This window comes from Bombina bombina, chromosome 3 (genome assembly GCF_027579735.1).
Source record: "Bombina bombina isolate aBomBom1 chromosome 3, aBomBom1.pri, whole genome shotgun sequence".
Taxonomy (NCBI): Eukaryota; Metazoa; Chordata; class Amphibia; order Anura; family Bombinatoridae; genus Bombina; species Bombina bombina.
This window is the reverse complement of record NC_069501.1, coordinates 925,311,263-925,325,657: the sequence shown is the minus strand read 5'-3', so window position 1 is coordinate 925,325,657 and position 14,395 is coordinate 925,311,263.

The following is a 14,395-nucleotide window of genomic DNA, read 5'->3' as shown; positions in this document are numbered from 1 at the left end:
CTAGGGGGCTACTATGGATTAAAGTCATAATGTGCTTAAAGCAAGCCAGTACCTTGTAATATACACACTAATCTTCATAGATCAGTAACGTCTGATGAGTACACCGCTTTTTCTATTGTTTTTGTTTGTTTTAAAGGCAAAACAAAATGAATCAAGCAAAATATAGAAGATGCTTCACAAACATATGCACCTATACATACACATTGACTCATAGGGGGGTAGTTATCAACGCGTCTACTTTTCCTGCCTTCGCTGGCCCAATACGCCCGCCTAAGCTCGCCTCACATTGCCACCGCGGACCTGCAAAAATTTGCCTAAGTTATCAAAAAAGCTGTCAAAAAGCCGCGCACCAAGTAAGGGGCGATGAGCAGCGGACTGTGAGAGTTATCACTCATCCGATCTCGCTGCTCTTCGGCTTTTTTACAGCTTTCTTGCTAGCCTGTCACTAAGCACCCACACTAAACTACACTGTTCTACCCCCTATACCAGCGCCCCCGGAGCCCCCCGCAACTAAATAAAGTTAGTAACCCCTAAACCGCCGCTCCTAGACCCCGCCGCAACTCTTATAAATGTATTAACCCCTAAACCTCCGCTCCCGGACACCGCCGCAACCTACATTATACCTTGTAACCCCTATCCTGCCCCCCCTATACCGTCGCCCTCTATAATAAAGTTATTAACCCCTATCCTGCTGATCCTGCACCTCGCCGCAACTAAATAAATGGTTTAACCCCTAAACCGCAGCTCCCTGACCCCGCCGCAACTATAATATATGTATTAACCCCTAAACCGCCGCTCCCTGACCCTGCCGCAACCTATATTAAATTTATTAACCCCTAATCTGCCCCCCCTACACCGTTGCCACCTATAATACATTTATTAAGCCCTATCCTGCCCCCCACTACACCGCCGCCACTGTAATAAATTTATTAACCCCTAAACCTAAGTCTAACACTAACCCTAACACTCCCCTAACTTAAATATTAATTAAATAAATCTAAATAATATTTCTATTATTAACTAAATTAATCCTATTTAAAACTCGATACTTACCTTTAAAATAAACCCTAATATAGCTACAATATAAATAATAATTATATTGTAGCTATCTTAGGATTTATTTTTTATTTATTTTTTTGTAAATATTTTTTATTGAGAATTAAGCATTACAACAGATGTCACAACGCAGGTGACTAACAGGTTTACATATATATAAACATTATGTCGTTGTAATAACACAGTAGACATAGCTATGAATGAAAATGCAGAGCATAGAGATCGAGCATGTCAAGTATGAAATAAGATATCTACCATATAAACCTCATTTTCGATTAATATGAACAAAAATATCCACTATGGAAACCTCATTTTTGAATAATATGAACAGACTTTAAATACAGGGACCGAGTAATACTTCAGTCCTACATATTAACTCAACTTTCTAGGGACTACATAAAGTCAGCTTATGAATATTTGTCCGTACACTTCATCTAGGAATTGCAGTGCGCATCTCCAGGCGGGGGAGGCCTTTTATGGGAAGAGGGAGGGGAAGGGGAAGTATGAGCTCTCATGTTATAGGAAGGGGGGGGGGGGTAGGACAAGAGGGGGGGCGATCAGTTTATGGTAGGGAGTTTAAAGAAGCGGTGTTATTGGCTAATTAGCAGATCTTAACTGGGTATGAAAGTTTAATTATGGTGATGGGAGTAGCCAGAACCTCTAACACGGCAATAAATTTAGCTTTGATCTCCCTGATGGTTAAACCAGGTCTCCCAAATCTGCCAGCATAGCTCTTCCTTATACATGCTGGAATAGAAACTTTGTTCCATTTTGGCGTACACCTGCATTATAGATGTAACAACTGTAATATCTGGGGGTTGGGTTTGTTTCCGGGCCCTTGCTATCGCCAGTTTCGTGGCCGCTAGGACAAAGATGACCAATTTAGAAACGTTGGTTGGGATGCTCCTCGGGAAAATGTGTAGAAGGGCAGTTGCAGGAGTGAGTGGGATAGAGAGCCCAAGGTTAGCACATAGGGTTTTTACCTGATTCCAGAGAGGTGCCAGTTTTGGGCAGTCCCACCAAATATGCATATCTGAGCCTCTTTGCATGCAATCTCTCCAGCATAACGGAGACGTTGTAGGGAACATCTGTGACAGCCTCGTGGGAGTATAGAACCATTTTAGGAATAATTTCATGTAGGCCTCCAATGTATTTGCACAGTGTACCATCTTTTTAGTTAACGTCATAGCTATACATAGGTTTTTATCTGAAATAGGTCTGGATAGATCGCCCTCCCAAGCCCTCAGCTGCCAGGGTCTGTCTTTGTTAGTGGACAACTGTAAGAGATCATAGTGGAACGATATGAGCCTAGGAATTTTAATAAGAAGCTGCCATAACTTTTCCCAGTTAGTCAGGGGCCTATTTAGAGCTTTGGTGAATCCCCAAGATGTCATAAACGCATAAAGTCTCGAGTATTCAAAAGAGGCCCACGGGGGGGGGGCTCTGGGATAATTGTTCTTATATTATGGGGAGTGATTAGGGTGCCCGAGAGTTATAGGCGGGAGACCACTCCCAGGTCCCATTCACCCCACTGTTGTATGTGCGTGTCGGGGAGAGCCGCCAGTAAGGCTGGTACGGAATGAATGGGAGACGGGTGTGGGGCAATGTCGCGTAGATTTCTAAGGCTATACCAAACTTTCAGATTATCTCTGATAATGACATTTTGTAGTGTCAAGCTGTCGAAGCAGTGACTAGGGATCCAGGGTAAGTCTGCCAACTTTAGGCCCAGAGGGAGGGCCAATGCTTCTATGCTTTTCCAGCCCTGTTGTTCCCCCTTGTCTGCCCACGCTGTGATGTGAGAAAGCCTGGCTGCCTCATAGTATCCGCGTATGCTAGGCATTGCAACCCCTCCATGTTCATATATTTTTTGGAGTATTTTCGCTGCTACCCGGGGCCTGGACTTATTCCAGATATAGTGTTGTCCAAGAGATTGGAGCTTATCTACTAAAGCGTTGGGTACATTAAGAGGTATACAGCGAAAGTAGTACAGAATTTTTGGTAAGATCGTCATTTTGAAGGATGTGATGCGGCCCAGCCATGAAATCTCTTTAAGACTCCACGAGGAGGTAAGCTCAGTAACCTCTCTGATAAGGTTTGTATAGTTAATGGAAATAACTATTTTCGGGTCTGGACCAAGTTGTACCCCCAGATGTCGAATGGTGGTTTGTGACCATTGGAAGGAGTATGAAGTTTGCAGTATATCTAATTCAAATGCTGAGATGCATACTGGAAGAGCCTCCGTTTTGGTGACATTTACCTTGTAGTAACTATGAGCTCCGAACTCAGTGATAATATCAAAGAGCGCTGGCAGAGAGCCTATTGGGTTTGTTAAAAAGAGCGTAACATCGTCTGCGTACAGTGCGATCTTCGCAGTCGCGCCTCCAAGCTGAACCCCTCGTACTATACTTGATTGCCTAATAGCCTGGGCCAGAGGTTCAATGGCCATGGAAAAAATTAAAGGTGACAGGGGGCATCCTTGTCTGGTGCCGTTGGTGATACATATTTCCGAAGAGGCGAAACCCAGACCATTAACTACTGCAGAGGGGCAGGAATATAGGGCACAGATTGCCTTAATCACGTCCTCTGGTATGCCAAATTGAGCAAGCGTGTGCCATAAGTATTCCCATCGGACCCTGTCAAACGCTTTTTCTGCGTCTAGCGACAGGGCCAGCATGGGCAACCTCAGACGGGAGGCTTCTGTAAGTATGTTTAGCATTTTTTGGGAATTGTCTGGGCCTTCTCTACCAAACGTAAAACCGACCTGGTCTGTATGTATCACCTTCGGGAGCAGGCTATTGAGGCGGTTAGCCCATAGCTTTGCATATAGCTTTACATCACCATTTATCAAGGAGATTGGTCTGTAACTCGTACATTGTGAGGGATCTTTGTTTGGTTTAGGAATGGGCAGAATTACTGCTTGTAAAAATTCTTTATGGAATGAGCCTGCCTCTCGAGCTTCAGAAAAGACCTTGAGGAGGATCTTGTGTAATTCCGATTTAAACAGTTTATAGAAGGCTGCCGGGTACCCATCAGGACCTGGAGCCTTGTTATTATGGGTATGTTTAATGGCTAAACTAAGCTCATTTAGGGAAAATGGAGCTTTAAGTGCGTCTCCATCTCCATCTGGGAGGGTTGGCAAGCCCAGCGTCTGTAAGAAGTGTACTACTTCACGTGAAGAGGACTCTTTGGTAGCCATCAAGGGCTTAAGATGGTACAGGTCAGAGTAATAATTTGCAAACGTCTCTCCAATTTCCTTGGGTGAGTAGACCGAAATGTTACCCCTTAGGAGAGATAAGATCCTAGCTGCCGCTGTCCTACTCCTTAATTTATGGGCAAGGAGGGTTGAGGCCTTATTACCTTGGCAATACATCAGTTTCTTGAATCTAGCATAAGAGTCTTTAACTCTTTGCAGGTCTCTATCCGCCAATTGTGTTCTTAGTTCCTTAATTTTATCGGCTAGGCTTGTAGTTGGAGAGTCTTTAGTCTCCTGTTCTACAGCGCGAAGCTCGTCCATGAGAAGGCCCAGGGGCAGACCTGCTTGACGACGTAACATTGCCTGCCTTCGAATGCATATCCCTCTTATGTATGCCTTCAAAGCGGCCCATATTGTTTGGGAGGACATATCTGGGGTTTCATTTATTCTCAAAAACTGTACAATAGAGGCTTGGAGGGAGGTTCTGAAAGCTTTATCTTGGAGCATTTGTTTTGGGAATTTCCAGCTAGGTCTAGACTCTGTAGTTAAGTCAGTAGAGAGAGTGAACATCAGAATATCATGATCCGACCATGGGCAGACCCTAATATGTGACGTTAGGACTCTATTAAGTGTCCATGAGTCAGTGAAGAAGTGGTCGAGCCTCGAGTAAGAATTATGGGGTCTAGAAAAATATGTATAGTCTCTGTCATTGTGGTGCAGTGCCCTCCAGATGTCATACAGATTATGTTGGATAATGTATTGTCGGAACTTGTTGGCAGTAGTTATAGAGTATGCGTCTATTGTTTTCCCACTCTGAACCTTCTTGTCTAGTAGGGGGTCCCATATCATATTAAAGTCACCCCCTAGTATTATCGTCCCAGTTTTGTGTTTCCCAATTTTGGACAGTGCATCTTTCAGGAACTTACGCCTAGATTTAGAGTTTTGCGGCCAAAGGGGTGCGTTAGATACGCGCGCTTTTTTCTGGCGGCACCTTTTAAGTACCGCTGGTATTTAGAGTTCACAGAATGGCTGGGTTTTCAGTGTGTTAGGCTCCAAAAAGGGAGCGTAGAGCATAATTTAATGCCCCTGCAACTCTCGATACCAGCGGTGCTTACGGACGCGGCCAGCTTCAAAAACGTGATCGTGCACGATTCCCCCATAGAAAACAATGGGGCTGTTTGAGCTGAAAAAAAAACTAACACCTGCAAAAAAGCCGCGTTCAGCTCCTAACGCAGCCCCATTGTTTTCTATGGGGAAACACTTCCTACATCTGCACCTAACACCCTAACATGTACCCCGAGTCTACACACCCCTAACCTTACACTTATTAACCCCTATTCTGCCGCCCCCGCTATCGCTGACACCTGCATATTTTTTTAACCCCTAATCTGCCGCTCCGTAAACCGCCGCTACTTACATTATCCCTATGTACCCCTAATCTGCTGCCCCTAACACTGCCGACCCCTATATTATATTAATTAACCCCTAATCTGCCCCCCACAACGTTGCTGCCAGCTACCTACAATAATTAAACCCTAATCTGCCGACCGCAAAGCGCCGCCACCTACGTTATCCTTATGTACCCCTAATCTGCTGCCCCTAACACCGCCGACCCCTATATTATATTTATTAACCCCTAATCTGCCCCCCTCAATGTCGCCTCCACCTGCCTACACTTATTAACCCCTAATCTGCCGAGAGGACCGCACCGCTACTATAATAAAGTTATTAACCCCTAATCTGCCTCACTCCCGCCTCAATAACCATATAATAAATAGTATTAACCCCTAATCTGCCCTCCCTAACATCGCCGACACCTAACTTCAATTATTAACCCCTAATCTGCCGACCGAATCTCGCCGCTACTGTAATAAATGGATTAACCCCTAAAGCTAAGTCTAACCCTAACCCTAACACCCCCCTAAGTTAAATATAATTTAAATCTAACAAAATAAATTAACTCTTATTAAATAAATTATTCCTATTTAAAGCTAAATACTTACCTGTAAAATAAACCCTAATATAGCTACAATATAAATTATAATTATATTATAGCTATTTTAGGATTTATATTTATTTTACAGGTAACTTTGTATTTATTTTAACCAGGTACAATAGCTATTAAATAGTTAAGAACAATTTAATAGCTAAAATAGTTAAAATAATTACAAAATTACCTGTAAAATAAATCCTAACCTAAGTTACAATTAAACCTAACACTACACGATCAATAAATTAATTAAATAAAATACCTACAATTATATACAATTAAACCTAACACTACACTATCAATAAATTAATTAAATACAATATCTACAAATAAATACAATGAAATAAACTAACTAAAGTACAAAAAATAAAAAAGAACTAAGTTACAAAAAATAAAAAAATATTTACAAACATTAGAAAAATATTACAACAATTTTAAACTAATTACACCTACTCTAAGTCCCCTAATAAAATAACAAAGCCCCCCAAAATAAAAAAAAATGCCCTACCCTATTCTAAATTTAAAAAGTTCAAAGCTCTTTTACCTTACCAGCCCTGAACAGGGCCCTTTGCGGGGCATGCCCCAAAGAATTCAGCTCTTTTGCCTGTAAAAAAACACATACAATACCCCCCCAACATTACAACCCACCACCCACATACCCCTAATCTAACCCAAACCCCCCTTAAATAAACCTAACACTAAGCCCCTGAAGATCTTCCTACCTTATCTTCACCATACCAGGTTCACCGATCCGTCCTCGGAAGTCTTGATCCAAGCCTCGGAAGTGTTGATCCAAGCCCAAGCGGGGGGCTGAAGAGTGACGTCCATCCTCGGGCTGAAGTCTGGATCCAAGCGGCGGCTGAAGAACTCCATCATCGGGCTTAAGTCGGAAGTCCATCATCGGGATGAAGTCTTCTATCAAGCCGCATCTTCAATCTTATTTCTTCTGGAGGGGAGCGGAGCCATCTTCTTTCCAACCGACGCGGATCCAACCTCTTCAACCGACGCCTACTCGCCGAATGACGGTTCCTTTAAATGACGTCATCCAAGATGGCGTCCCTCGAATTCCGATTGGCTGATAGGATTCTATCAGCCAATCGGAATTAAGGTAGGAATATTCTGATTGGCTGATGGAATCAGCCAATCAGAATCAAGTTCAATCCGATTGGCTGATCCAATCAGCCAATCAGATTGAGCTCGCATTCTATTGGCTGTTCCGATCAGCCAATAGAATGCGAGCTCAATCTGAATCCTATCAGCCAATCGAAATCCTATCAGCCAATCGGAATTCGAAGGACGCCATCTTGGATGACGTCATTTAAAGGAACCGTCATTCGGCGAGTAGGCGTCGGTTGAAGAGGTTGGATCCGCATCGGTTGGAAAGAAGATGGCTCTGCTCCGCTCCAGAAGAAAGATGATTGAAGATGCAGCTTGATAGAAGACTTCATCCCGATGATGGACTTCCGACTTCAGCCCGATGATGGAGTTCTTCAGCCGCCGCTTGGATCCAGACTTCAGCCCGAGGATGGACATCACTCTTCAGCCCCCCGGGCTTTGTTATTTTATTAGGGGGCTTAGAGTAGGTGTAATTAGTTTAAAATTGTTGTAATATTTTTCTAATGTTTGTAAATATTTTTTTATTTTTTGTAACTTAGTTCTTTTTTATTTTTTGTACTTTAGTTAGTTTATTTCATTGTATTTATTTGTAGATATTGTATTTAATTAATTTATTGATAGTGTAGTGTTAGGTTTAATTGTAGATAATTGTAGGTATTTTATTTAATTAATTTATTGATCGTGTAGTGTTAGGTTTAATTGTAACTTAGGTTAGGATTTATTTTACAGGTAATTTTGTAATTACCGTATTGTGCCGCATATAGGCCGCACCTGATTATAGGCCGCACCCTTAAAGTTTGGTGCCATTTTGAAGAAATGTAATTTTAAAGAAAATATGCACATTAGTTGCACAAGCTGCAATTGTTTGCAAGTGATTACGACCTGGATTCCCAAATGTGCAAGCATGCAGGATGCCAGCTTCCAGGTGATTCTTTTCCACTTTCCCAAGAGTATACAATATAACAAAGGAAAGATGCTGCACTCCTTAGTACTGTAATTTCAAATGTGAAAAAAACCTTTATTCAGCCATTACAGCTTTAATGGCTGAATAAAGGCTTTTTTTTCACATTTGATATCACCAGCACTAAGGAGTACAGCATCTTTCCTTTGTTTTATTTTAACATATCGTATTAAAGCAATTTTTTAATTTATTTTAGCAGGTATGCTGTGAAGGCAAAAAAAACAACTGTTTCTTACCAGAAAATATCAGTATCGCAACTGACTCACATGTCCCTTGTGCTCTGCCCACTTCCTCCCTCCTCATTCATATGTCCGTTCTCAGCATTACCGCATCTTAACAATGGTGGCTAATGCATATGAGCGTCCTGCCAAACCTACCAACTGACTACATTAGCCATAAAGCCACAGGGTGCACCGGAAGTTCGGCCATACTGCGCATGTACGATTTAGCCGAAAAGCACCCGATTATAGGCCGCACTCCGCATATAGGCCGCACTACAAATTTAAAGCTACAGATCAAGGGAAAAAAGTGCGGCCTATATGCGGAACAATACGGTATTTTAACTATTTTAGCTATTACATAGTTCTTAACTATTTAATAGCTATTGTACCTGGTTAAAATAAATACAAAGTTACCTGTAAAATAAATATAAATCCTAAAATAGCTATAATATAATTATAATTTATATTGTAGCTATATTAGGGTTTATTTTACAGGTAAGTATTTAGCTTTAAATAGGAATAATTTATTTAATAAGACTTAATTTATTTCGTTAGATAAAAATTATATTTAACTTGGGGGGTGTTAGTGTTAGGGTTAGACTTAGCTTTAGGGGTTAATCCATTTATTACAGTAGCGGCGAGATTCGGTTGGCAGATTAGGGGTTAATAATTGAAGTTAGGTGTCGGCAATGTTAGGGAGGGCAGATTAGGGGTTAATACTATTTATTATAGGGTTATTGAGGCGGGAGTGAGGCGGATTAGGGGTTAATAACTTTATTATAGTAGCGGTGCGGTCCACTCGGCAGATTAGGGGTTAATAAGTGTAGGCAGGTGGAGGCGACGTTGAGGGAGGCAGATTAGGGGTTAATAAATATAATATAGGGGTCGGCGGTGTTAGGGGCAGCAGATTAGGGGTACATAAGGATAACGTAGGTGGCAGCGCTTTGCGGTCGGCAGATTAGGGGTTAATTATTGTAGGTAGCTGGCGACAACGTTGTGGGGGACAGGTTAGGGGTTAATAAATATAATATAGGGGTAGGCGGTGTTAGGGGCAGCAGATTAGGGGTACATAAGTATAACGTAGGTGGCAGTCGGCAGATTAGGGGTTAAAAAAAATTAATCGAGTGGCGGCGATGTGGGGGGACCTCGGTTTAGGGGTACATAGGTAGTTTATGGGTGTTAGTGTACTTTAGAGCACAGTAGTTAAGAGCTTTATAAACCGGCATTAGCCCAGAAAGCTCTTAACTACTGACTTTTTCTGCGGCTGGAGTTTTGTCGTTAGATTTCTAACGCTCACTTCAGCCACGACTCTAAATACCGGCGTTAGAAAGATCCCATTGAAAAGATAGGATACGGAAATGGCGTAGGGGTATCTGCGGTATGGAAAAGTCGCGGCTGGAAAGTGAGCGTTAGACCCTTTAATGACTGACTCTAAATACCGGCGGTAGGCCAAAACCAGCGTTAGGAGCCTCTAACGCTGGTTTTGACGGCTACCTCCCAACTCTAAATCTAGGCCTTAGATTGCAATTGGTTTGGGGCATATATGTTAGCCAGAGTGAATAGTATACCGTTTAGTTTACAATTGAGCTGTAGGAACCGCCCTTGGCTATCTTTCTCTGCGTGGATATGCTCAAAATGTATAGATTTGTGTATGGCAATCACTACTCCTCTAGATTTCTCAGTATGAGAAGCTAGGACCACTACAGGATATTCTGGGGTCCTATATGGAGTCTGGGTTGACGCTAACCAATGTGTCTCTTGTAAAAACATAACTTGTATTTTCAGAGACTTCATGGTATTGGTAAGCATACTTCTCTTTTCCTGTGAGTTAAGTCCTTTGACATTTAATGTTGCAAAGGAAATGTTATTAGAGGTTGACGCCATCTTAAGTTTGGAGGGGGGGAGGTGTTGGATAGGGAAAGGAAAGTTAGAGGGAAGGGTTAGGTGGTAGACTCACCCCGCCTGGATCTGCACACCCGAGTGTGGCCCTCGTCGGGCACAAAGCTTGTTAATCGTATTAGCGGTCAAAAAGAGCCACTAGGGGTTACTTCCTGTAAGGAGTTTAATTTTCACCTAGAGAATGATGAGAAAGGAAATTATTGAACAGATGAACAAGAAAAACAACTACTCAATTCAGATAATATAATAGGTGTCTTATAAGTTTGAACCAAGTGTATCAAATGTTAGTTAGGTGAGGTTTTAAATATTTTATCAGGTATGTTGAACCGCTGGATCACCAAAGGGAGAAGTGTGTCTAGATGCCAAACTGACTTCTCCAGTCCCCGTAAAAGGGGATAACACAAATAGAATTTGCGTATATGGGGGGGGGAGGTAGTACAAGTATTTAACTTGTATGTAGAGATTGACTGTCATTGGGGGAGTGTGAATAAAGGAATATACCAATGTTTTTCCATTAAACTAAATAAAACATCACATTTCTGCAAGCATAGCAACATGTTAACATATAAAATATGCTATAGACTCTATTATCTCGCGAAACAGTTTAGGTCATCAGCATATAGGTGCCTGAGGGAAATTAAGCAACCTGTGGAACTGAAAAGGAATGGGGAGACCCTGTGAGTCCCAACAGAAACAGATGGTTACTTAGGGAGTAGAGCAGGTACTGCTGGTCAAGCGCCCGTTCTCCTATGGGAGGTCCCAGGTCCCCCCATGTCCCTTGTGTAATAGACAACTAACACCTGGTAAATACATTTAACAATATATACATGTTTACTAGCTACAGACCAGAGCTATTTATTTATCATTTGGTGAACTATACACCAGTGTCTTTCCCTTAAACTAAATAGTACATCATATTTCTATGAGCATATTCGTACGTAGCGTTAGTGGTATAAAATACGCTTTAAACTCCATTAACTCTCAGAACAGTTTAGTTCAACAACATGTTTATGACTGAGGGAGATCAAGCAACCTAGAGTACTGAAAGAAAAGGGGGGATCCCATGAGTCCCATCGAAAAAAAAAAAAAAGATGGTTAGTTAGGGAATAGAGCGGGTACCGCTGGGCAAGTGCTCATTCTCTTATGGGAGGTCCCAGGTCCCCCCACTTCCTTTGGGTAATAGTTAACTAACACATGGTAAATACATCTAACAATATATACATGTTTACTAGCTTGCAGACCAGAGCTCTTTATTTATCATTTGGTGGGCTTTTGTAGCCTAGGGGTGAAATCTGGGGCGCCAGCCCGGATTTCAGTGGTAAGAGGAGTGTCCTTTACATTAGATCTTTGTAATGGTTGGGTCATGTCTTTAATATCTGACCGGTCTCTAGAGAGCAAAGAATCTGTATCCTTCCGGGGTTTAGTTGAAGCCAAGCCCCAATCTTGTAGCAGGTCAAAACCTTCTTTAGGGGTAAAAATTGTGTGAGTCTCACCATTTTTAGAAACTATAAGCCTTGTCGGGTATCCCCATCTATATCTGATATTTTCCGTTCTCAGAATTTGGGTGATGGTCCTGAAGGATCTCCTCTTTTGTAAAGTGTAGCTGGAAATGTCCGGGAACAACGCAATTTGTTGAAATTTATCAGGAAGTTGGGGTTTGTTAACCAGCTCTCTCATTATCTTCTCTTTGTGGGTAAAGAAATGGATCCTAGCTAGGACATCTCTAGGCTTTTCTTGAGAGACAGACCTAGGTCGTGCTACTCTGTGGACTCTGTCAAGTAGGAGACCAGGCGTCTCCGAAGAGGACAGTAAGATATTAGAGAACTCCAGAACATAAGACTCCAGTTCTTGGGGGCCAACCTCTTCAGGTATTCCGCGGAATCTCAGATTATTCCATTGTGAGCGGTCTTCCATGTCGGCTAGTTTTAGTTCTAAGTCAGATATCTGGAGCGCTAAGTTTTGGGAATAGGCTTGTAAGTGGGCATGGTCTACAGCTATATCTTCTTGCTTACGCTCCAAAGTTTCAGTGCGTTCTCCCAATGCACCAATTTCTCTACGGAGCTCAGCTGTGGAACCCTTAATTTCCTTTGTCAGTGTCTCTTGAAGAAGGTTCATTCGTCTGGTTAGAACATCAACAATGTTTGCAGATAGAGTATCTGGTATAGGAGATTGGGAGTCTATACTGCCTTCAGATTCACTGCCCTCCAATGCAGAAGTGGATTCCCTGTACATTTGGGATTTTCCAGTACGATGGTTTTTAAAATGGTCTGCGACTGTTTTTCCGGGTGGGTGAGACGGTTTAGTTTTCCTTTTGGTAGTTTGGGACAAGGTTTCAAGCTTGTTCCTTCTGCCAAATCAATGTGTTGAAACACTAGCTCTGCAGTGTAGAATGTATTGAATAAAACAATGGTGAGGAGAATGATACTAAAGTCCCCCTGACGTCAATCTTGGCTTAGGTAGCCATATTCAGCAATGTTCTGATAGCCAAAATGAAATTCTACAGCCCAACCCTTGGTATTATCAAATCTTGGTCAGTCTTCCTTAAGGGTGGGTAAAGTGAGATGTTCAATAGACACCCTCTCCAGGGGAATTGCCCTCACCTGGCCAGGACGGGAAAAGGAAATGAGGATATGACCTGCTGTCTCTTCGTACAGCAGGAAATGGATGGAGAGAGTGTCAGAGATTATCAGAGGAGTTAGGCTCTAATCTGTAATACCTGCTGAGTAAAAGCGTATCCAGGAGTTTGTGCCACTGTATTATCTTAGAAATTGGGTAGCTCAGTTACACTCTTAAATTATATATAAACAGACCTTTATACTAAAATACCTGTAGAGGGAAGGTTGAGATTAGTTTACATAATGAACATTGCCATTTAATTTGAAATGTCCAGGATTTCCCACTCTATACTTTTAGGTCAGAGGTATATTGTGGTTATTTGGTACAGATGAATTGTTGAAAACAGTACCTGCAAGGGTATTTATTGCAATGTTTTGGGATTGTAAAGCTGATGTTTCTATTAAGATGGTGTAGTGTCCATAGGGTAGTGGATTTTTTCAACATTCAGCTATATGCCTTTAGAGCTAGGATGTACCATAACTGTAAGGATTGCAGTACAAAGTTATATAACACCACCTTCTAATATGTTTGTTGTATTCCTTAATAGCAGCAGACCTGTTACTGATACTGAAGACAAACAAAAAAGAACTGGTATATGCTCCGGTGCCTATGTTAAAATTAATCACTGTATAATCACATAAATGTGAGATCCTAGTATGCAAATCTCCCTTCACTTTACTCTTTGTCCTTTCTCTCTGTTTCTTTAACTTCTTCTCTTAGCTTGTCCTTCCTTTTTACTTTTTCCCCCTTCTATCACCCCTCTCCTCGCCTTCTACTTCCAAAACAACTCAAGCACAGCCACTTATATGCAATAGGACTTCTAAGCAGTGTCTTTAATTCAAGATTTACAATAACTCCTCAGCTGCCGCAAAGGCAGCTACAGAATTTACACAGTTCAGGACTCAGATGTTGCAGAGTTATAGTGCAGGGGGGGGAAAAATGGCGGATTTTTGCGCCCTTTCACTCAACAGATTTCACTGCCAAAGTCTATGTCTAATTTGTTGGGAATAAGCACCCCTTCTATTGTCGTATATACCTTTCTCAATAATCGACTTCCACTCGTGACAAGTAGAGATCTAACGACCAAAAGATTACCTTTCAAGCGCCCACCGCGAGGATCGGTGCCCACCGGTGGCTCCAGTATCAGGTAGGTTACCTTCTGGTCCTAGCTCTTGTGTCCCTCCGACGGGACCTTAGGCACTTGACTCCTTATGCCTTCTAAGGTTCGGTCAGGCAGAATGTAGGACCGGATCTATTCAGGAGCGATGTCGTCTAGTCGGTGGCCCTGATGGAGCAGCCCCAGCCTTTGTCCTTTAGCGGTTACCAAGCTCAGTGCTATTGGG